Source organism: Dermochelys coriacea, chromosome 2, assembly GCF_009764565.3.
Source record: "Dermochelys coriacea isolate rDerCor1 chromosome 2, rDerCor1.pri.v4, whole genome shotgun sequence".
In the NCBI taxonomy this organism is placed as follows: domain Eukaryota; kingdom Metazoa; phylum Chordata; order Testudines; family Dermochelyidae; genus Dermochelys; species Dermochelys coriacea.
Window position 1 is genome coordinate 46,718,594 of NC_050069.1, and position 24,803 is coordinate 46,743,396.

At 39.9% G+C, this 24,803-nt stretch overlaps 1 protein-coding gene across 2 annotated transcripts in view; it reads right to left on the minus strand.

Moving 5' to 3' along the window:
- The window catches only part of NECAB1 (N-terminal EF-hand calcium binding protein 1), a 152,612-nt gene that overhangs the window by 45,642 nt on the left and 82,167 nt on the right, over window positions 1–24,803 (minus strand). The gene's annotated exons all lie outside the window — the stretch shown is intronic.

The window sequence follows — 24,803 nt, forward strand, 5'->3', positions numbered from 1 at the left end:
TTCTGTAAACAAGAGAGTAAACATTAGACACCTCCATAGAGCTTCCTGTCTGCATATAGTAAATCTGATTAATCACTGAGCTCAATTAAATCTTCAAAAATATGTCAATGCTTATATTTACTAAACCATTCTGTAGACTAGAGCTATTGAAAGTGAGGTGCTACAGCAAAAGAACCTTAATGTTAATGGATACTTGTCAGTTCCTGCCGCTGGTTGCTCTTTCCTCTTTGACTCCTTCAGAAATGATCTTCTGTGTCAGTGATTCATTTGGGGGTTTTTAGTCATAGCTACCAGACTGTATTTTCCAACCCCCACATAGATCACACCTCACTTATTCAGTTTTTGTGCACGTTCCGTTCTTATATTTTTCCCAAGTGCTTAGCATGTTGTTGTTTGTTCTATATTACTCAACTTACTACTTGCTCCTACTCCAGCCAATTTACTATTGCTTAACCCCTTTTTTACTTAGAGCATTCAATACAAACATTTAACAGTCTCAGTACACCTGAACGCATTCTTGTTTTTCCAAGGCCTGATCCAAAGTTCACAGAAGTTGGTAGGAACCTTTCCATTGACTTCAGTGGGCTTTGGAGTAGGCCTCTGTACCTCAACATCTAAGGAATTAAATGGTCCACTCCTTTTATGAAGGGAGTTAATGTGGTTTAGTGGCTAGACTGGGAGCCAGGAGAACCAGGTCTTCTAATCTCAGCTCTGCTGTTGGCCTCACATATGAGGATGGGTAAATTGCATTATCTTTTTGAACCTCAGGAGCTCTCTCTGTAAAAACCCTTTTCAAAGTGTTTTGGAGAGCTGTGGAAGAAGGGTGCTGTAGAAGTAATCAGCGTTACCATTAAACACTTCATGGAAAAAACAGCTCCATAGGAATTTAAATCAAGTAGCGAATGAATTATTTTTGACAATGTTTTATAATACTACATCATTAATTGTTATTTTCTAGGGGAAAACGCATTCATTTCTATTATAAACACTGGTGCCAGGTTTCACTAGAAGAGAAAATTCTGAATTAAGGAAGGTTTGTATCAATTTATAAAACATGCATAAAGTAGTGCAAGGTCAGTTGGCAAGAAAAGCATTTAATGCCGTTTAGCATACTACCATCAATTAATGATGAGAGCCAGTGATGGTCTTTTGGAGAGAACAAGAAAGATGTTCTGTTTCTTGAATATGTCAAAAGTGAATTATAATTATAATAGGTCAACAGCAAATTACAATTCCTTAGCATATACGTTACACTGTACAGTAGTTCATTATGGTACGAAGAAAATATGCCTGTGTTAACATACAGTACCAGTGGTTGCTTTTATTGGATAAGCGGATCTTAAGTAAATATGGATAATTCCCCACTTCTTTCTGGTCCAAGAAACAGGCCCAATATTGTGGGGTGGTGAGATTTATCAATTGCCATTAATGCAACTGGAAAAAAGTTATTTTATAGCCTTTGCTACAGAATGGCTGCTCTTGATCTTTAAAACTCAGTAGTTTAGGACTCAGTTCCCTGTACTGGTACAGAAAGTTCCTTCGCAGAGAGAGTCAAGAATATATTAACTGGGGCATTTGTACCAAAATTTGGAGATGTCAGAATTGATTTTATTTGGAGATGTCAGACAGCAGAATTGATTAGCTGATATGTTAGAGATGGAGTTGATATACTGGTGGAGGATGTGGCCATGTCATTTATATACATTTCTTATTTGCATTGTCATGGACCAGAGCCCCAGTGTGTTAGATAACATACAAACGAGTACATATAATACATATATTATGTTGATTGATATTCTCTCATTTTCCTTGTACACCCGTCTGTCTGTTGCAATCTCTCTGTTTTCTTATACTTAGATTGTAAGCTCTTTTGGCCAGGGACTGTGGTTTTTGTTCTGTGTTTGTATGTTATCTAACACACTGGGGCTCTGGTCCATGACAATGCAAATAAGAAATGTATATAAATGACATGGCCACATCTTCACTCCTCCATATATATATAACTTTAGGGGTGCATGGGAGTGTAGGTACTATTCATACTGGCTAGTAGCCTTTATTATCAAGGAAGCAGATTTTTTTGTCAAGGTCTGTATTTTGCACAGTTTAATTATTATGGAAGGATACTTTTATCTCTACAAGAACAAAAAAGGATGAAGCAAAACTAAGTTTATAATCATTGTTTCTACAAAAAAGAACTGTGAATATATAAGCTGCATGTTGATAACTTTCAGGACATGGAAAGCCCATTACAAAATTCATAGCAGGATCTTGTCACTTTCTACAGAAAAATTACATCATAATGATAGTGTTTTGCTTCTCTTTGCAATGGATTCACGTGGTCTTTGTGTTTAATTATTGCATAGAAATATTTTGATCTTGCTCAGTGATTGCTCCATCAATTTCTGTCCCTATTTCTTCAGTAAAAACTTTACTCCTGGCACCAGGAAGAAACAAACAACGATTTGCTGGCTGTGAAGTAGTAGGTGAAGCAGGTAGAAATAGCTTACTTGTAATGTGCAACTTATTCCATTTAGGGGCTAAATACCTGATGTTCTGCTTCTGTTCATATTGTATACACTTTGCCAAAGTCATTTTATTCATAACTTTTTATGTTAATCTGAACAGATAACTAAATTGTGTGGTATGCTTAGAATTGATTAAAAGTGTGTGTGTGTGTGTGTGTGTGTGTGTGTGAGAGAGAGAGAGAGAGAGAGATCGAGATCCTCTGCTTGTATAAATCAATGAAGTTGCATTGACTTTCAGTGGAGCTATGCCAATTTCTTTGCCCTACAAATCCTGGGTTTTAAGATACTAGTCTAAAGAATTTTGAGCAATGACTGTTTCAGGGAAGATGTGGGGATGTTCTTTATATGGTATCTGAGGAATTACAATCTTCAAATTTTTATTAGAATAAGTTTTTGCACCATTTCCATTCTTGTTACAAAGATTCTCCCAATACTTTATAGTCCCGGTGTAGTACCATTTGCATCCATGTGCTAAAAAGTTGGAATGAACATTCCGATGTTTTCATTCTGATGACAAAACAAATAATAGCAAAAAATGAATCCATTCTTTGAGAGCCAGTGTGGCCCCACGCATAGGGCAATGGGCTGGGAAATGCTAACCAGGTTTTATTCCTGGCTCCACTAGTGACCTGCAGTGTGACCGTGGACAAGTCTCTTCCCCTGCTGAGCTTCTATTTCCTCTCCCTTGTCTATTTTAGATAAGTTTTTCAGGGCAGGGAATTCTTTTACTCTGTTTATACATTGCCTAGCCTAATGGGACCTTGATGTAGGTTAGGGTGTCTAAGCATGGCCATACTACTACTACTAATAATAAAAATGACCCTACTGAAATGAGAGAAGAAAATGGTTAAAGCCTAATCTATTAGAATGATAACTTTAGAGCCTGATCCTGCTGCGTATGACTCAATGGCAGGTTTATCATTAACTTTATTGGGAGTATGATCAGGGCCTACTAATTTACAGTTATCTTATGGTCTGTCTCAAATGCAATATTGCCTGCACTATGTTTGTAAGTTATGATTCTGAATAGAAGTGCTAATAGATGCATAATCTGCCAAACCATCACAATGTATAACATTTGATCCATCTGTCACTTAAAAATTTTAAGTAAATGCTACAAATTCTTGAATTTATTCCAGGTTTCAGAGTAGCAGCTGTGTTAGTCTGTATGGGGAGGGGGGAGAAGGAATACTTGTGGCACCTTAGAGACTAACGAATTTGAGCATAAGCTTTTGTGAGCTACAGCTCACATCATCGGATGCATTCCTTCCCTCAGTCCTTTTGGTATGATGTCCATCAGGAATGCATCTGATGAAGTGAGCTGTAGCTCACGAAAGCTTATGCTCAAATAAATTTGTTAGTCTAAGGTGCCACAAGTATTTTTTTTTTGTGAATTTATTCAGTTTTCTAACAAAATGCAACTGCAAGTTTAGCTTTGGCCCAGAGACAACTGGAATGGTATTCTACAGTATTCTACAATAACAGCACACAATACTGATGTAAGCTATACTGTTCTGGGCCATTATTTGAGGATTCTGACACGTTTTCTTAGGAGTGTCCATCAGAACAACTAAAGTCTATCCAGGGGCGGTGTGTAATGGAGGCTAGGTGAATTTGGGGCCTTTGGAAAAAATCTTCCCCTGCCTTGGCCCCAAGGCTGGAGGAGCTTTCACTCCCCACCATGGCCCTGGGGTTGAGCAGGGGCACAGAGTTTTTCCAGTCTCGGGGCCGCATTGGGGGGAGGGGAAGGGAGCAAAGGGGATCGCAGGGCCTCGGGGGTAGGGGGAGGGGAAGAGGCAGAGTGGGGGTGGGTGAGGGGAGGGGATGGAATGTGGGAGGGGTTACAGGCTCAGACCTCCAGCCAGAGTCAAGAGTTCTGCTGTGGTCCCGGCTGAGGCCTCGACCGCGGCCAGGGCCAAGCTCTCAGCCACGCACACATACCCCCCCCCGCCCCAGCTAGGGCCATGTGGGTGCTGACACCAGCGAGTGGGGGTGGGGTGTCAGCCAGAAGGGGCAGGGCAGGGGCTAGCCTCCCTAAGGGGAAGCTTCACACCCCACCCATGAGTCTATCACTGGCTTTTTCATTCTCATTAGTAATACTGAAGTGACTGCTGCGATAGTATCTACAAAATTAATACAGGGATAAAAAGTTCTGTTCATTTTTCTCTCCAGATAGGTTAGAGGCACATGACTGCTATTTGCTGCTTTTCATAACTGCAGGTAGTAGGAGTATGTATAATTCTTTGTTCTGACGAGGCATTTGTAGGAGTATAGGTAAAACATCAAAGCTGTAGATGTGTTTTGATAGATATTGACAAGATTGAGAGGATTATGTACATCATTTTCTGCTGGAAAGCTATTTCTATGCAATTTTAAATTAAAAAGCATTGGTATTGATTTAATTTGGGATATGGTTTTGAAATTTCTGATTGTTAACAAATCTTTTGCCTGCAGCAGAATCTGAGCACTGGCTTCTGTTGGCCCTGCAGTTATAAAACTTAGGCAAAAAGATCAAAACAGTTCCCATGAATTTTCATTATTCATCATGGTAGGAAAGGAGAAATCTATCAAATATACACAAGATGTGCTCTCCTGCTCAGATTGCTTTGCTCACTATCTCAGCCCTTGGTATTCTTGTTTAGTGTACTGACTTGACTTTCAGTGGCAGTCGTCATGATTATAAATACATTTAACACAAAATAAGCAAGAAAACCTTATGCAGCAAAGTGCCATAGTTTCACACAGCACTAATGCTATTCGATAAAAAACAGTTATTGCGTTGCTTGAACATGAGATAGTCATAGAGCTATCTCTGCTTTGTATAGTGAACAATTGGTGACAGATTCAGTACTGTCACCAGCATTTCTGTTAGCTTCAGATGCATTTGCCACAAACAGCTGATAAGTAGTTCAGTATATGGTTTTATGAAAAGAGAAGCCAGATTCCAATTTAAATTAATGGGAGTTTTGCTTGATTAAAGACTGGGAAATTTGGCCCAAGGTATCCATGGCCTAAAGAAAAAGCTTTTAATTAGGCTCTTCTCCTAGATTCATAGATACTAAGGTCAGAAGGGACCATTCTGATCATTTAGTCTGACCTCCTGCACAGCGCAGGCCACAGAATCTCACCCACCCACTCCAATGAAAAACCTATGTCTGAGCTATTGAAGTCCTTAAATCATGGTTCAAAGACTTCAAGGAGCAGAGACGCCTCCCTCAAGTCAACCATGCCCCATGCTATAGAGGAAGGCGAAAAACCTCCAGGGCCTCTCCAATCTGCCCTGGAGGAAAATTCCTTCCCAACCCCAAATATGGCAATCAGCTAAACCCTGAGCATATGGGCAAGATTCACCAGCCAGATACTACAGAAAATTCTTTCCTGGGTAACTCAGATCCCATCCATCTAATATCCCATCTCAGGGGATTTGGCCTATTTACCCTGAATATTTAAAGATCAATTACTTACCAAAATCCCATCCTACCATCTCCTCCATAAACTTATCAAGTAGAATCTTAAAACCAGATAGATCTTTTGTCCCCACTGCTTCCCTTGGAAGGCTATTCCAAAACTTCACTCCTCTGATGGTTAGAAACCTTCGTCTAATTTCAAGTCTAAACTTCCTGGTGGCCAGTTTATACCCATTTGTTCTTGTGTCCACATTGGTGCTGAGCTGAAATAATTCCTCTCCCTCTCCTGTATTTATCCCTCTGATATATTTATAGAGAGCAATCATATCTCCCCTCAACCTTCTTTTAGTTAGGCTGAACAAGCCAAGCTCCTTCAGTCTCCTTTCATAAGACAAGTTTTACATTCCTCGGATCATCCTTGTAGCTCTTCTCTGTACCTGCTCCAGCTTGAATTCATCCTTTTTAAACATGGGAGACCAGAACTGCACACAGTATTCTAGGTGAGGTCTCACCAGTGCCTTGTATAATGGTACTAAAACCTCCTTATCCCTACTGGAAATGCCTCTCCTGATGCATCCCAAAACCGCATTAGCTTTTTTCACAGCCATATCACATTGGCAGCTCATAGTCATCCTATGATCAACCAATACTCCAAGGTTCTTCTCCTCTTCCATTACTTCTAATTGATGCGTCCCCAATTTATAACTAAAATTCTTGTTATTAATCCCTAAATGCATAACCTTACACTTCTCACTATTAAATTTCATCCTATTACTATTACTCCAGTTTACAAGGTCATCCAGATCCTCCTGTATAATATCCCGATCCTTCTCCGAATTGGCAATACCTCCCAGCTTTGTATCATCTGCAAACTTGATTAGCACACTCCCACTTTTTGTGCCAAGGTCAGTAATAAAAAGATTGGTCCCAAAACCGATCCCTGAGGAACTCCACTGGTAACCTCCCTCCAACCTGACAGTTCGCCTTTCAGTAGGACCCGTTGCAGTCTCCCCTTTAACCAATTCCTTATCCACCTTTTGATGTTCATATTGATCCCCATCTTCTCCAATTTAACTAATAATTTCCCATCTGGCACGGTATCAAATGCCTTACTGAAATCTAGGTAAATTAGATCCACCGCATTTCCTTTATCTAAAAAATCTGTTACCTTTTCAAAAAAGGAGATCAGGTTGGTTTGGCACGATCTACCTTTTGTAAAACCATGTTGTATTTTGTCCCATTTACCATTGACTTCAATGTCCTTAACTAATTTCTCCTTCAGAATTTTTTCCAGGATCTTGCATACTACAGATGTCAAACTAACTGGCCTGTAGTTACCTGGATCACTTTTTTTCCCTTTCTTAAAAATAGGAACTATATTAGCAATTCTCCAATCATTCGGTACTACTCCTGAGCTTACAGATTCATTAAAAATACTTGCTAATGGGCTTGCAATTTCAGGTGCCAGTTCCTTTAGTATTCTCGGATGAAGATTATCTGGGCCCCCCGATTTAGTCCCATTAAGCTGTTTCAGTTTCGCTTCTACCTCAGATATGGTAATATCTACCTCTATATCCTCATTCCCATTTGTCATGCTACCATTATCCCTAAGATCCTCTTTAGCCTTATTAAAGACTGAGGCAAAGCATTTGTTTAGATATTGGGCCATGCCTAGATTATCTTTAACCTCCACTCCATCCTCAGTGTTAAGCGGCCCCACTTCTTTCTTAGTTTTCTTCTTATTTATATGGCTATAGAACCTTTTACTGTGGTTTTAATTCCCTTTGCAAGGTCCAACTCTACTCGACTTTTAGCCCGTCTCACTTTATCCCTACATGTTCTGACCTCAATTAGGTAGCTTTCCTTGCTGATCCCTCCCATCTTCCACTCCCTGTATGCTTTCTGCTTCTTCTTAATCACCTCTCTAAGATGCTTGCTCATCCAGCTTGGTCTACAACTCCTTCCTATGAATTTTTTCCCCTTTCTTGGGATACAGGCTTCCGATAGCTTCTGCAGCTTTGATTTAAAGTAATCCCAGGCCTCCTCTACCTTTAGATCCATAAATTCTTCAGTCCAATCCACTTCCCTAACTAATTTCCTTAATTTTTGGAAGTCAGCCCTTTTGAAATCAAAACCTTAGTTGCAGATTTATTTTTGTTAATCCTTCCATTTAGTTTGAACTGAATTAGCTCATGATCTCTTGAGCCAAGATTGTCACCTACAACCATTTCTTCTATGAGGTCCTCGCTACTCACCAAAATTAAATCTAAAATGGCATTCCCTCTAGTCGGTTCAGCAACTACTTGATGAAGGAATCCATCAGCTATCGCATCTAGGAAAATCTGAGCCCTATTATTATTACTAGCACTGGTCCTCCAGTCTATATCTGGGAAGTTAAAATCTCCCATGATCATGCAGTTTCCATTAGTATTTACTTTATTAAAGACATTAAAAAGGGCTCTATCCATATCCAAATTAGATCCCAGAGGTCTATAGCACACCCCAAGCACTATCGTAGGAGAGGCTTTACTAGTTTTCTTCCCCAAGGTAATTTTTGCCCACACGGACTCTGTCTTATCCATTGCATCGCTTCTTATTTCTTTACATTCTACCTCATCATTGATATACAATGCTACTCCACCACCTTTAGCTTTGTTTCTGTCTTTCCTAAAGAGCACATACCCTTCAATACCTGTAGTCCAGTCATGACTACTATTCCACCATGTTTCTGTTATCCCTATAATATCTGGTTTCACTTCCTGCACCAGTAGCTCTAGTTCCTCCATTTTGTTACCTAGGCTCCCCGCATTTGTGTACAAACATCTTAATTTTTGCTGTTTGGCCTCGCTCACATTTTGTATCCTATTAGGCACAGTCATTCTACAGCCAGTATAACCTATTAGACTAGTATCCACACCACCCTCGCTCCTTATATACATTCTCCTACTCATAGCTGTATCCTTTCTTACTTCATCTTCTTCCCTCTCAATGCTAAAATCTGGCATGGAGATTTCCTGGACATCTCCCATCCATCTCCCCCTAATTCCTAGTTTAAAGCTCTCTATCAGTTGTGCCAGCCTCGATCCTAGAAGTCTATTTCCTTCCCTACTCAGATGAAGTCCATCCCGAGAGAACGGACCTCTGTCCGTGAATGCCTCCCAGTGGCCATACACCCCAAAGCCCTCCTTATAGCACCACTGCCTAAGCCATCTGTTGACAGTCATAATCTTGTCACACCTTTGTTGCCCTTCTCTAGGAACAGGAAGGATCCCGCTAAAGATCACCTGAGCCTCAATTTCCTTAAGCGTCTTCCCCAGCCTAGCATAGTCTCCCTTAATACTTTCCAGTGAGAATCTAGCCGTATCATTTGTTCCCACATGAAGGATAATTAGGGGATTCTTTCCCGCTCCCTTTAGGATCCTTTTCAACCTCAGGTCTACATCCCGTATCTTAGCACCCGGAAGACAGCACACCCTTCTATTCTCTGAATCAGATCTAGTTACAGGCCTGTCTAGTCTTCTCAATAAAGAGTCCCCAATCACATAGACCTGCCTTTTCCTGGTGACAGTGCTATTCTCCAGTGTCTCCCCTGTTCTCTCTGGCTGCAAGTTCTTTCCATTCCTATTTTCCCTTACAATCTTCTTCAACCCATCCTGTATCCTCCTGGGGCTCATATTTGGTGTAGTCTCCCTTGACTCTTCCCCTTTTTCTATAGGGCTAGCCTCTCTTCTCTTCTCCCTTACCCTTCCACCTTCAACAAGTACCTGCTGAACCCCTTCTTCATTTTCCAACTCTGCAAACCTGTTCCTAAGCTCTATTTCTCCTTCACTAGCCCGTCTTTTTCTCTGCCTGGTTCTTTTAGTCACATGCTTCCACTGACCACTTTCCTCACCCAGTCTCCCCTCAAAATTCCCCAGCCCTGCTTCCATCCGTGAGTCTGAGCTTTTCCCTTCAGATACCTCATATCTTTGCTCCATCATCTGCTCAAACCCCTTCCTAAACTCAACCAGACTTTCCACCTGCATCTCCAAACCTCGGATCTTTTCCTCCATCAGACGACATTTCATGCAGAAAAAACTCTTACCGGTTTCCCCCTCCAGGATCATGTACATACCACAGCTTCCACATCCAGTCATCCTCAATGTGTCTTCCACTACAGGAGTCACTCCCACAGCTGCCTCCATATCTGTCATCACCTTCCCACCTAAATCCTGTTAATCTGGGAAACACAAGGCACACCAAAAAGACCACCTCCCCCCAGCAAAAGCAAACCCCAAACAAGCACCACAATCCAAACTCCCCTTTCAAATTCCCCTGTTTAGAGCTCTGTTTGCTAGCTCCTGTGCAGCTGCCTGCCTGGCTGGCTACCTTTATAGGACCCCTAGTCAGAAGCCCCATCCCCTAAGCAGGGCTCAGCTGCTCTCCCAGCACAAAGCCCCACCCCCTAATCAGGCCTCAGCTGCTCTCCCAGCACAAAGCCCCTACACACACACAAATACTAAAAATACAAAACCATGTACAACTACCTTCTCCTCCAACAGAACTCCCACTCAAACTCCCCTGTTTAGAGCTCTGTTTGCTAGCTCCTGTGCTGCTGCAGCTGTCTGAGTTTACTATCACCCTTTACTTAATGTTTTAGGATGACTTTATCTGGAGAAAGTGTGGTATGGCAGACCACTGCATGTGGAGGAGGGAACCTTACTCAAAAGAGTAACAGCTGTGTGGATTGGGGATTAGTGACATGTAAAGTCCCTAATATGTAATTTTGACTTTATTTCTTGATGATCTCAGTGTATTTCTTAGATCTTGCAACTCGAGTGGATCAAAATTTTTCCTTCAAAACCTTCCTTTGAAAAATTGGGGTTTTGACTAACTGCTATGGCAATACAAATAAAAATAAACAAATTTTCATGGAAAGTGTCTGCTTTCCTTGAAAACTTTCTATTTTTCAATGGAAAACCTGAACACTGAAAAAAGAAAAGGAGTACTTGTGGCACCTTAGAGACTAACAAATTTATTAGAGCATAAGCTTTCGTGAGCTACAGTAGCTCATGAAAGCTTATGCTCTAATAAATTTGTTAGTCTCTAAGGTGCCACAAGTACTCCTTTTCTTTTTGCGAATACAGACTAACACGGCTGCTACTCTGAAACCTCTGAACACTGAAAGTTTCAGGTTAAAAACTGATGATTGATTTTTTTTTTTTTAGTTTGATTTAAGGATATTTACTCTTTATATTTTGATATGTGATGTTGTTGACAGTTTGTGTTTCAATGGTTAAAAAGCTTTAACTTTTTGAATCTGTGTCTGTCATTGAATAATTGTCTAGTTCCCCCATGATTTTGCACAGCTAACTATGAAAATTTTAATCAATAAAAATCTTAAAAAATGCTGAAATATAAACACTGATATTATCCATCAAAATTGTATATAAAATAATCAAGTTCTCCCAATACATATAGTTGTAGATATCTAAAATCTGGTATGTTTTTCTATCTATGTATCTAACATGCTTAGGTGACCCTGATCACTGTGGTATCTCAGTGCCTCACAATTTTTGATGTGTTCATTCTCGCAACAGCCCTTTATGGTAGGGAAATACAATTATCCCCATTTTACAGATGGGGGGCCTTGAGGCACAAAGAGGTTACGTGACTTTCCCAAGGTCATATAGGAATTCTGTAGTAGAGCAAGGAATTGAACCCAGTTCTTCTGAGTCTTAAACTAGTGGCCTAACCACTGGACCATACTTCCTTTTTTCTAGGATAAAAGTCATTAGCTCTGTTACACAGCTAGCCTTTCTGTGTTTGTTTTTTCTAAGTGTTTTGCCTGGGTGGCACTCTAATCTAGTGGATCACTCGCTCCATGTAAAAACACTTATTTTTTTGAAGTGAAGACAAAGTCTGAATCTGTTTGGTGGCAGACGAACAGAATGATAAACATTGAAAAACACGTCTGAAGTTGAATTCAACAACATTTTCAAGATTGCTTTAAAAAAACAAAAAAACCTTCATGGCACTTGTGATAAATGAAAGGGTGAGGGTAACTCCCTTTTATGGACACCCAGCCAGCAGCTGTTCTTCTATTTATCTGTAAAAGGTTAAAAAGTCTCACTGCTATGCATAGGTAAAAGGAAGTGAGTAGACACCTGGCCAAAAGAGCCAATAGGAAGGCTAGAACTTTTTAAAATTGAAACAAGACTCCCCTTTTGTCAGTCTGTTGTTGTTCTCCTGGTGGTGGGAGGTGGGGAGAAGAGAACAGGGCAGCAACTATGCTGTAAAAAGCTTGGGACTATGTATGAAAAATCCTTGGTATCATACCTAGAAACACTCATTTATAACCCCAGATATGTAAGTAGATCAGGAAATGTCCAAGACGACACGATTAGGTTTATCTCTCTTTATTTCTTTATGACTTGTGCTTGTGCTAACCCCAGGTGCTTTTCTTTTGCTTGTAACCTTTAAGCAGGACCTCAAGAAACCTATTCTTGGTGCTTAATCCTTGTAGTTACTCTTTTAAAATCTAGCAAATGCCTGAGTTTCCAAATGTATGTTCTCTTTCTCTCTTTTTTAAATATTTACCTTTTTTAAGAACAGGATTGGATTTCTGTGTTTTAAGAGATTGTGCACGTTTTTTAGTTAGCTGGTGAAAACAGCTGGTTTCCTTTTTTTGAGCTTGAGGGTACCCCACAGGAAGGAATTCCTAAGTGTGCCTTCCTGGGCTCTCAAAGGGGTTCTGCACTTGGATGGTGGCAGCATTTACCAATCCAAGGTCAGAGAAAAGCTGTAACCTTGGGAGTTTAATACAAGTCTGGAGTGACCAGTATTAATTTTTAGAATCCTTGCAGGCCCCCACCTTCTACACTCAAAATGTCAGAGTGGGGAATTAGCCTTGACAGCACTGTATTTTGCACCCAGGATCCAAAAGCAGCTCTACTTTTAATCAATAACTGACACTTACTAATTTAATTATATAGAGTCACTAAACCTTTGTGAATATAATAAATAGAGCTGCAATATTTCTCCAAAGTAGCCAATGCAGTAAAATCCTCTGTTCAAGGATATCCTCCAGCAGAGAAATGAACAGGAAGAATTAATTTCATGCAACTAGGAAACATGTTGGGCTTTAGTGATATATGTATTGCCAACTGACTTACTGTATTAAAAATAATAATCGGATGCTGACTGGGTGTTCTGTAGCTGCTGCTTTCTGTATGCCACTAGATTACTCTTAATCACTGCATGCTTTACCTTGCACTTTATGTGTTTTGCCATCAGTGTCTTATACATTCTTTGGGGAGAGCAGGATTTTAATTCTTTACAAGTGATGACTACTTTATATTGCTACCTTTTTAGATTCCAACCGAGTTTGGGCATTTGGGCTTTTACAGTAGCCACTTTAAAACCTGAAACCTGGATGGATGACCACAGAATTTCAGAATGACATTCCCCTGAAAAAAAATAAAATCAAAGAAGTTGAGGATGAGTTGGGCCTAATGCCAGTATGTGCAAATAACTGGATGAAATTAAAACATCCTACTGATATTTAAATATCTGTACCAGTTGGTGCTCAGGGATGCCGTATAGTTACTCATATAACTGTATAGTTATTTCCTGTGTATGCAATTCATACACTCTAGTTATTGATACATAATTTATATAATCACTAAAATTATTACTCAAACATACACTATGCAAATCAGGTAGCCGTTATCAAGCAGAGTATCAGCCCGTCAGTGTGCCGGGGTATATGTAATTATTCTAAGGTTATTCTCAATAACTACTGTCAATATGCAAATCTTTTGTTCCTGTTTGGCTTTTATAATCCCTCCTGTGTTTGATTGGCTCCTATCTTCAGAATGTTCAAGATGTTTCCTAGTAACAGAGAGGAAGCCTCAACTTTTTTTTTTTTTTTCTGAAGCTGAAAAACTCCACAATTTACATCAAAGAAAAGAAATGCAAAATGAAAAAATAAATAAAATCCAAGTATACAGAGCAGGGAAACTGCTGAAAGCAAACAGTTTGAAGGGGGAAAATATTGACAAATCTCCTTTTACTCATTTCTTATCTTGGTCCAGAATTCTCTTTCCTATAAGTCTGCAGGATTTTTAATAGCCATGGTATATTTGCACTTACAGGATGTGTTTATGTTCAGAGAATTGCCTCCCAATTCAGCTTTGAAAAAAAATGTACTGTAGTTATCTGAGCCATTTGTAGGGCCCTACTAAATTCATGGCCATGAAAAATGTGTCACAGACAATGAAATCTAGTCTCCCCCATGAAATCTGGCTATTGCAGTATTGCGCCCCCCCCCCCCTTGCTTCTATGCTGCTTTCAGAGCTGGGCGGCTGGAGAGCAGCGGCTTCTGGCCAGGTGCCCAGCTCTGAAGGCAGTCAGCAGCATAGAAGCAAAAGTGACATGGTATGGGTGAGGTTGTCACTTTTGAAGGGGCAAGAATGGTCTTGCGGGTGGGTGACCACACAGGGCACCATGGTCAGGGGGGCACTGTGGTCAGAACACTTCACCCCCATAGTCCATTAAAGGCCCCTTTAGCCCCTGAGTGCTGGAGCCAGGGACAAGCTGGGCTGGGGAGCTCCAGCTGCTAATCCCAGCCAAGCTACAGAGAGATGGGCCTTCCTCTTCCCCTGCATGGGCCGCTCCCAGGGCCAGGTCAGATCCACCTCCAGGAACCTCCCCCAGCAGCGGGAAGCTCCATGGCTGCTGGCTGGTAGCCCAGCTTTGAAGGCAGCACCATTGCCAGCAGCAGCACAGAAGTAAGGATGACAATACAGTGTCCCGCTACAGTAGCCTTGCGACACCTGCCCCCTGGCCACGACTTCCATTTGGGTCAGGATCCTGACAGTTTCAACACTGTAATTTCAGATTTACATATCTGAATCCGTGAAATTAAGATTTTAAAAATCCTATGACCATGAAATTTACCAAAATGGACCATGGATTTGGTATGGCCCTAGCCATTTGTATATAGAGGAAAGAGGTTGAGCTGGGATTAAAAAGTAGATGAGAGGAATGGAAGGAGAAAAATGAGGAAGATGAAAAGAAGGGGCAGAGGAAGAGATGAAAGGGATTTCTAATATTTGTTGAAACAATTTGCCGTTAACCTTTGTGACAGTCTATTCTGTACACTGTATTTTTCACTTTCAATTTGAAAATATTACTGTACCCAAAACTTGAATGCTTTGTTAGCTGTATAATAATCCCATCCTAAAATAGCCAGGGCAAAATCATTGCCTTCTAACTAGGATGTACCCTGAAACACTGCATATATTTCATCTCTCCATTAAAATAAAGTGGTTCCATGATCTGGTTAGGTAAATATCACCTTGATGAATGAGATGGAAGTGGTGTCTAATGTAAAGCTCTATTCTTGTCTCATTTCATCACCAATGGGTGACATTAAAATGATCAACTTGCACCTGTCTTAAATTAGGGGCTGATCCAAAGCCCATTCATATCAGTAAAAAGACTCTCATCAGACTTTGGATCAGGCCCATGGTCATTTCTGATTTTAGGGTTTGATATTTCCAAGTGCTGAGTACCTTCATCTTCCATTAAAGTATCTTTTTATAGTGTTGCCCACTATACAGGCCAGGCAAGGTTTAGTTTACAGTTTTTCTTATCTGTTGCATTCCTTCCTAGGGAAGTTTTTTTTTAAAAAAAAATTAAAGTTATATAAAGCTCTAATTAATGATGATACTGAAAGTTAGATCCTGAGCAAAATATTTACAGGCACCTAACTGACTTTTACCTAAATCACTTTTGAAAACATCTATAAAAATCATGCCACTCTTAGTTATGTGCCATATAAATGTGCAATTAGAAACCTAACTTTAGGCACCCTAGTCTGAAAAGTTCAGCCTGATTATACTGTTTGTCCAGGAAATGAGGAAAAGCAAACTTCTTAAATAAAGTATGGATTAATCCTGGATAACAAAAAACGGGTGTGCCATAAATATAAAGGGAAGGGTAAACACCTTTAAATCCCTCCTGGTCAGAAGAAGAAGAAAACCCTTTCACCTGTAAAGGGTTAAGAAGCTAAGACAACCTCGCTGGCACCTGATCAAAAGGACCAATGAGGAGACAAGATACTTTCAAAGCTGGAGGGGGGGGAAAACAAAGGGTTCTCTCTGTCTGTGTGTTTCTTTTGCTGGGACCAGAGCAGGAATGCAGGTCAGAACTCCTGGAAAGGGTTAATAAGCAATCTAGTTAGATTCTGTTTTGTTTAAATGGCTGATAAAATAAGTTGTGCTGAATGGAATGTATATTCCTGTTTTTGTGTCTTTTTGTAACTTAAGGTTTTGCCTAGACATTTTCTCTATGTTTTGAATCTGATTACCCTGTAAGGTATTTACCATCCTAATTTTACAGAGGTGATTCTTTTACTTTTTCTTTTCTTTTCTGATTGCTTTTTCCTTGTTCTTAAGATCCAAGAATTTGGGTCTGTGTTCACCTATGCAAATTGGTGAGGATTTTTGTCAAGCCTTCCCCAGGAAAGGGGGTGTAGGGCTTGGGGGAATTTTGGGGGGAAAGACGTTTCCAAGTGGGCTCTTTCCCAGTTGTATTTTGTTAGACGCATGGTCGTGGCAGCAATAAAGTCCAGGGACAAAAGGTAAAAAATAGTTTGTACCTTGGGGAAGTTTTAACCTAAGCTGGTAAAAATAAGCTTAGGGTTTTTTTCATGCAGGTCCCTGCATCTGTACCCTAGAGTTCAGAGTGGGGAAGGAACCTTGACAGGGTGTATACAATCACCTACTCAATCAGCCTTCTGAGTTTGCCATAAAGGCACCTGTGAAGTGCCCACTCACCACAAGTGCATCTCCTTGTGGCTAGGTCTGGGAATAGGGGGCTCACTCCATCTGGCATGGCCTGCCATCGGTTACTCATGATACCATCTTTCCCCTCCCCCCCCCCAACACTGGATGCTCTCTTCATGACTTGTCCCTCTGGTGGGGAGACTATATAGTCCCCTCCTTCCAGGATAACAAAGTCCTACCAGGCAAGCTGTCTGGATGCTGTCTCAGGTGGTCTTCTCTTCCAAGGCAAAGTCCAGTGCTACTTTCCCAATGGCTGGTAGAGGAACCTGGGCCCACCTGCAACTTCGGTTTCCAATCCAGGGACCCTCTGACTAGCAATTCTGGTCTGCTCAGACTTAGTCCCAATTGCTGATTCCCCAGGTTTCTTCCTATCACACATCTCTATCTCCTGGCCCATCTCTGGGTTTATCAGTGAAGCTGCCTCCACTCCCCATGGCTACTTCACTCCTCTAGGCCTCTTGTAAGACTCCCTAGTGTAGGCAGGATCCTAGGGCTTATTTTTCTCCTGGATCTCCTCCTTGTCCCTGGCCAACTCCATTTCTTCTAGGCTGTGACTGCAGACCTCCTTCCTGCAGCCCCTTTCTTTGTCACAGCAACCTCATCATACATGGCTATGACTGCCACTTTCCTCATTCATTATTAGCCAAGATTTTTTTTAAAATACCCTTTCACGCAAGCTAGTATCCTTAAAGAAATGCAGCAAGGCTTATTTTGCAACTAGTTCATTTCCTTGACATTGACATTAGTCCCTTTAGGGGGAAAAAAATCTTTGATTCCAAGCTGACTCAGTTTTTTCCATAAAGAAGTTTTTTCCATAGAATATTGCCCAAAATGCCACAGAATGTGATCAACAATTTATCTGGTTTTGCACACATTACAAACCCCATCACTGTCTCTTTTTAATAAGTTTAAGTTACGTAAGGCACAAAGACTAGTTAATACTCTAAAAAGGACTACTTCCCTTCTATCATGACTGTGGAATATAGTATTAGCTTTGATTTTTGAGCATACATCATAAAGCCTTTGTCCTTTTGTTTCTTTACTTCATAGTTCTTGCCACTCCTTCACAAGCTCCTTCATGACTACACTTTTAAATTCTTGTCTACACAAGGATATTTTAATATACCCACCTTCTCATTTTTTAGAGCTTGTTTTACTACTTTGTCACACATCACATTTCCAGGTGTTCCAGTATGTGCTGGAATCCATATTATTGTTACATGGATACCTGCTTGCATTTTCTCCATAGTTAGGAATATTATTTCACTTATGTCATTTCTGCTTTCCAAAGTCCCTGTTCTGATTGTCATAATGCCTAACCAGGAATGAGATAAAATTACAGCTGTAGCCAGTCACACATTTCTTACATCTGTTCATGTCAACATTATCGCCATTAGTTCAGTCCTCAGAACAGTCGCATCATTTAATAGCCATTTTGATTTCTGGATTCCAAGACTAGTCTAAAACTGGTCTTATCCATGCTCTCTAAATCATCAGCAATACCTTATCTGCATCCCAATCTGTTTCTAGCTACACTTTTTAAGTTCATCCTATTTTTACACTATTTGTATATTATCTGTGTGATCTTTCCAAGTTAATTTATATCAAAGACTACTCCTAGGAACCTAAACTTTTGAACCATCTGAATTTTTTTCATCATAAAGAAATAAGTCCCAATCTTCCCAAATTTTCTTTGTAGGTGTAAAAGCATTCCCTTAGTTTACATTTAAATCCCCAATTTCCCCATTTGGAAATTCTGTGGAGTGCCTCAATTTTCTTTTCCATGGCTACTTTAGTCCTATATGCTTAGTCTATATAGCACAGTAGTCTGCAGAAAGGTACATACCCTTTTTCTCTGCATGCTTTCTGGGAGGACATTTATCATAAACAAAGTAAGGCTGATAATACTTCCTTGAGGAGTTCTACTTGTAGATTGTTGATAAAGCTGTTTTCACTTTGACTTGTGCAGTTCTGTCTTTTTTTTTTTTTTTTTAAAAAGTCCCTTATTCACCAAAACATTCTCCCTTTTGTTCCAGTTTTGGTTAGTTCATAGCCTTCCCTTCATAGCTTCTAATATGTTTTTATTCAATACCTAGGAGGACTTATCATAATGTTCTTAGTTCTTATGCTTTTTTTGTAGCTCCATTTCTAGTCTCACTGTTCGGTCAACTAGGCATTTTCCTTTTCTGAAACCACTTTGTACCTCACTTATAATTTTCTCCAAGTATTTCACTAGTCTTACATATCATTTTTTCCCCCGACACATGAGGTGAAAGCAATAGGCCAGTGAGCATCAAGTCCTGTATATACCTTGCCTGGTTTCTTAATTGATATCACCAATGCTAGTTTCCATTTTATTGGCAGCAGGTCGTCCCATATATCATTATATAACTGCAATAGACTCTATACTCCCTTCTCTCAAGTGTTGAAGCATTTAATTACTTATCTTATCTGGAGCTGTATTTTTCCCTTTTCTAATGACTGCAATAAGATAGATATTACCATATCTGGGGTAGAAGCAAAACTGAAACAGCTTAATGGGACTAAATCGGGGGGCCCAGATAATCTTCATCCAAGAATATTAAAGGAATTGGTACCTGACATTGCAAGCCCATTAGCAAGAATTTTTAATGAATCTGTAAACGCAGGAGTAGTACCGAATGATTGGAGAATTGCTAATATAGTTCCTATCTTTAAGAAAGGGAAAAAAAAAAGTGATCCAGGTAACTACAGGCCAGTTAGTTTGACATCTGTAGTATGCAAGGTCCTGGAAAAAATTCTGAAGGAGAAATTAGTTAAGGACATTGAAGTCAATGGTAAATGGGACAAAATACAACATGGTTTTACAAAAGGTAGATAGTGCCAAGCCAACCTAATCTCCTTTTTTGAAAAGGTAACAGTTTTTTTAGATAAAGGAAATGCAGTGGATCTAATTTACCTAGATTTCAGTAAGGCATTTGATACCGTGCCACATGGGGAATTATTAGTTAAATTGGAGAAGATGGGGATCAATATGAACATCAAAAGGTGGATAAGGAATTGGTTAAAGGGGAGACTGCAACGGGTCCTACTGAAAGGCGAACTGTCAGGTTGGAGGGAGGTTACCAGTGGAGTTCCTCAGGGATCGGTTTTGGGACCAATCTTTTTATTACTGACCTTGGCACAAAAAGTGGGAGTGTGCTAATAAAGTTTGCAGATGATACAAAGCTGGGAGGTATTGCCAATTCGGAGAACGATCGGGATATTACACAGGAGGACCTGGATGACCTTGTAAACTGGAGTAATAGTAATAGGATGAAATTTAATAGTGAGAAGTGTAAGGTTATGCATTTAGGGATTAATAACAAGAATTTTAGTTATAAATTGGGGACGCATCAATTAGAAGTAACAGAAGAGGAGAAGGACCTTGGGTATTGGTTGATCATAGGATGACTATGAGCTGCCAATGTGATATGGCTGTGAAAAAAGCTAATGCGGTTTTGGGATGCATCAGGAGAGGCATTTCCAGTAGGGATAAGGAGGTTTTAGTACCGTTATACAAGGCACTGGTGAGACCTCACCTAGAATACCATGTGCAGTTCTGGTCTCCCATGTTTAAAAAGGATGAATTCAAGCTGGAGTTGGTACAGAGAAGGACTACTAGGATGATCCGAGGAATGGAAAACTTGTCTTATGAAAGGAGACTGAAGGAGCTTGGCTTGTTCAGCCTAACTAAAAGAAGGTTGAGGGGAGATATGATTGCTCTCTATAAATATCAGAGGGATAAATACAGGAGAGGGAGAGGAATTATTTAACCTCAGCACCACTGTGGACACAAGAACAAATGGGTATAAACTGGCCTCCAGGAAGTTTAGACTTGAAATCAGACGAAGGTTTCTAACCATCAGAGGAGTGAAGTTTTGGAATAGCCTTCCAAGGGAAGCAGTGGGGGCAAAAGATCTATCTGGTTTTAAGATTCTACTTGATAAGTTTATGGAGGAGATGGTAGGATGGGATAATGGGATTTTGGTAAGTAATTGATCTTTAAATATTCAGGGTAAATAGGCCAAATCCCCTGAGATGGGATATTAGATGGATGGGATCTGAGTTACCCAGGAAAGAATTTTCTGTAGTATCTGGCTGGTGAATCTTGCCCATATGCTCAGGGTTTAGCTGATTGCCATATTTGGGGTCGGGAAGGAATTTTCCTCCAGGGCAGATTGGAGAGGCCCTGGAGGTTTTTCGCCTTCCTCTGTAGCATGGGGCATGGTTGACTTGAGGGAGGCGTCTCTGCTCCTTGAAGTCTTTGAACCATGATTTAAGGACTTCAATAGCTCAGACATGGGTGAGGTTTTTCATTGGAGTGGGTGGGTGAGATTCTGTGGCCTGCGCTGTGCAGGAGGTCGGACTAGATGATCAGAATGGTCCCTTCTGACCTTAGTATCTATGAATAAGTTCCTGCATACTAAAATTCTTATTTAACACCAATATATTCTCTCCAGCCAATGTATATTCTCTCTATCACAGTTTTCCTCAGTAAACCTCTTTTTTTTTCCCCTCTCTCTCTCAAAACACATTGCTTTGATTCATATCTCTACTGACCTTTGAAATTTTTTACTAAAATGTCTGCCTTTCATAAGTTGGAGATCTCAATTTCATTGTTTACAGTACAACCAGGTACATATTTACTTTTACTTAGAATTCATTCATTCATTCTTTGAATTTGCTTACATATTTCTGAAAGCTTTGAATCTTTGTTCATTTTCCCACAGAAATTTCCTCAACATTCTTTTCTTTGGGTCTTTTTGATGGGGTAAGGCAGTGGCACAAAGGGCTTTTACAATTCAGTAAGTCTTTAGTATTCATTGTGTGTTTTTGCTTAATTTATATGCATTTTTTTTCTTGATTGCTAATTTGCAATCCTCAATCTACCAGGGAACCAGATGTCTAAATTGGGGGAAATCGGATGTTTTGTAGATGGCCAGATCAGCTGCTGCTGTAATTCCTTTTATTACAATTTGTTATAAACTTCTCCTAGGTTGTCACTTGTACAGTTATTACATAAATATTCATCACATGAAATCTTTAAAAGGCTCCAATCAGCTTTTCACAAATTCTAGCTAGGAACTCTGTGTTTAACATTTCTTTGGCCTTTGTTTTCAATAAGCGTGGTGAAGTGATCACTTCACATTCTGTCGTCTTTATGAATTTCCCAAATCCAAAACAGAAAAGGATCTATCTACTGAATTAAATCTGATAGGTGCTTCTGCATTCAGTATTACTAGGTTATGCATATCAATAAATTGTTGTAAGAATTTACCATTTAGGTGAGTTTTCTTATGTCCCCTATCTCATTAAACTATTCAAGTCTCTGCAAATTATGAATGGGTTTTTGATATTAACTAGTTCTAATTTTTTTCACATGGATTATAAATGTGTGGTTTGTTTTTCTTATGAATCTCAATAGCATTATATTCAAAACTTTTTAGTTTCTACACATCCATTTTGACATAACTGAGTCCCTCTTTTTATAAATGTAACCCTCCCTCACCCCCACTAGCCTCTTGATCCCACCAATGTTTAGCATATCCTGGTAGATTGAACACAGGTTTACTTAATAGCCATGTTTCTTGCACACACATTACATTAGCCTTTTTCCCATTTCAAAGATGGCTTTCTTAAATTCCTGTCCATGCATTATTAAAATATACACATTCCAGCTAAGGATCATGGGGAGCAGGGGCTGTTATAGCAGAAATAGTGGGAGAGATAAGACAGAATTGGGGTGGGGGGAATCAAATCAGTTTCTTAGATGTCTGTATACTAATACGAGAAGTATGGGGATTAGGCAGGAAGAACTCGAAATGCTAGTAAATAAAGACAACTATGACCTAGTTGGCATCACAGAAACTTGGTGGGATAATACGCATGACTGGAATATTAATATAGAAGGGTACAGCTTGCTCAGAAAAGACAGGCAGGGAAAAAAGAGGTGGTGTTGCCTTGTATATTAAAAATGTATATACTTGGACTGAGGTTGAGCTAGAAATAAGAGACAGACTCATTGAAAGTCTCGGGGTAAGGATAAAAGGGGTAAAAACAAGGGTGATGTCATGGTAGGGGTCTACTACAGACCACCAAACCAGGAAGAAGGGATGGATGAGTGTTTTTGTTTTTTTAAAACGACTAACAAAATCATCCAAAGCACAGGACTTGGTGGTGATGGGGGACTTCAAATACCCAGACATCTGTTGGGAAAACAACACAGCAGGGCATAGATTATCCAGCAAGTTCTTGGAATGTATTGAAGACCATTTTTTATTTCAGAAGATGGACAAAGCTACTAGATTTTGACAAATAGGGAAGAATCGTTGAGAATTTGAAAGTAGAAGGCAACTTGGGTAAAAGTGATCGTGAAATGGTAGAGTTCATGATTCTAAGGAATGGTTGGAGGGAGAACAGCACAATAAAGACAATAGATTTCAAGAAGGCAGACTTTCGCAAACTCAGGGAGTTGGTAGGTAAAATCCCATGGGAAGCAAGTCTAAGGGGAAAAACAATTGAAGACAGTTGGCAGTTTTTCCAAAGAGACAATATTAAGGGCACAGGAGCAAACTATCCCACTGCATAGGAAAGATGGGAAGTATAGCAAAAGACCACCCTGGCTTAATCAGGAGATCTTCAGTGATCTAAAATTCAAAATAGAGACCTACAAAAAATGGAAACTGGGTCAAACTACAAAGGATGAATATAAACAAATAACACAAGTATGTAGGCACAAAATTAGAAAAGCCTAGGCACAAAATGAGATCAAACTAGCTAGGGACATAAAAGGAGACAAGAAAACATTCTACAATACATTAGAAGCAAGAGGAAGACCAAGGACAGATTAGGCCTGTTACTCAATGTGGGGGGGAAAGACAATAACAGTAAATGTGGAAATGGTAGAGGTGCTTAATGACTTCTTTGTTTCAGTTTTCACCAGGAAGGTTGGTGGTGATGGGACATCTAAAATAGTGAATGCCAGTGAAAATGAGGTAGGATCAGAGTCTAAAATAGGGAAAGAACAAGTCAAAAATTACTTCGTTTGAAATCTTTAAGTGACCAGGGCCTGATGAAATGCATCCTAGAATACTTGAGGAGCTGACTGAGGAGATATGAGCCATTAGCAATTATCTTTGAAAAGTCATGGAAGACAGGAGATGTTCCAGAAGACTGGAAAAGGGCAAATATAGTGCCTATGTACAAAAAGGGAAATAAGGATAACCCGGGAAATTACAGACCAGTCAGCTTAACTTCTGTACCTGGAAAGATAATGAAGCAAATAATTAAACAATCAATTTGCAAACAGCTAGAAGATAATAAGGTGATAAATAACAGTCAGCATGGATTTGTCAAGAACAAATCATTTCAAACCAACCTAATAGCTTTCTTTGACAGGGTAACAAGCCTTGTGGATAGGGGGGAAGTGGTAGATGTGGTATATCTTGACTTTAGTACAGCTTTTGATACTGTCTCATAAACAAACTAGAGAACACAACCTAGATGGAGCTACTATAAAGTGGGTGCATAACTGGTGGGAAAATCATTCCCAGAGACTAGTTATCAGTAGTTCACAGTCATACTGGAAGGGCACGAGTGGGGTCCCACAGGGAGCGGTTCTGGGTCCGGTTCTGTTCAATATCTTCATCAGTGATTTAGATAATGGAATAGAGAGTACACTTAAAGTTTGCGGATGATACCATGCTGGGAGGAGTTAGGATTAAAATTCAAAATGATCTGGACAAACTGGAGAAATGGCCTGAAGTAAATAGAATGAAATTCAATAAGGACAAATGCAAAGTATTCCACTTAGGAAGGAACAATCAATTGCACACATACAACACAGGAAATGACTGCCAAGGAAGGAGTACTGTAGAAAGGGATCTGGGGTCATAGTGGATCACAAGCTAAATATGAGTCACAGTGTAACACTTTTGCAAAAAAAGCAAAAATCATTCTGGGATGTATTAGCAGGAGTATTGTAAGCAAGACACAAGAAGTAATTCTTCCACTCTACT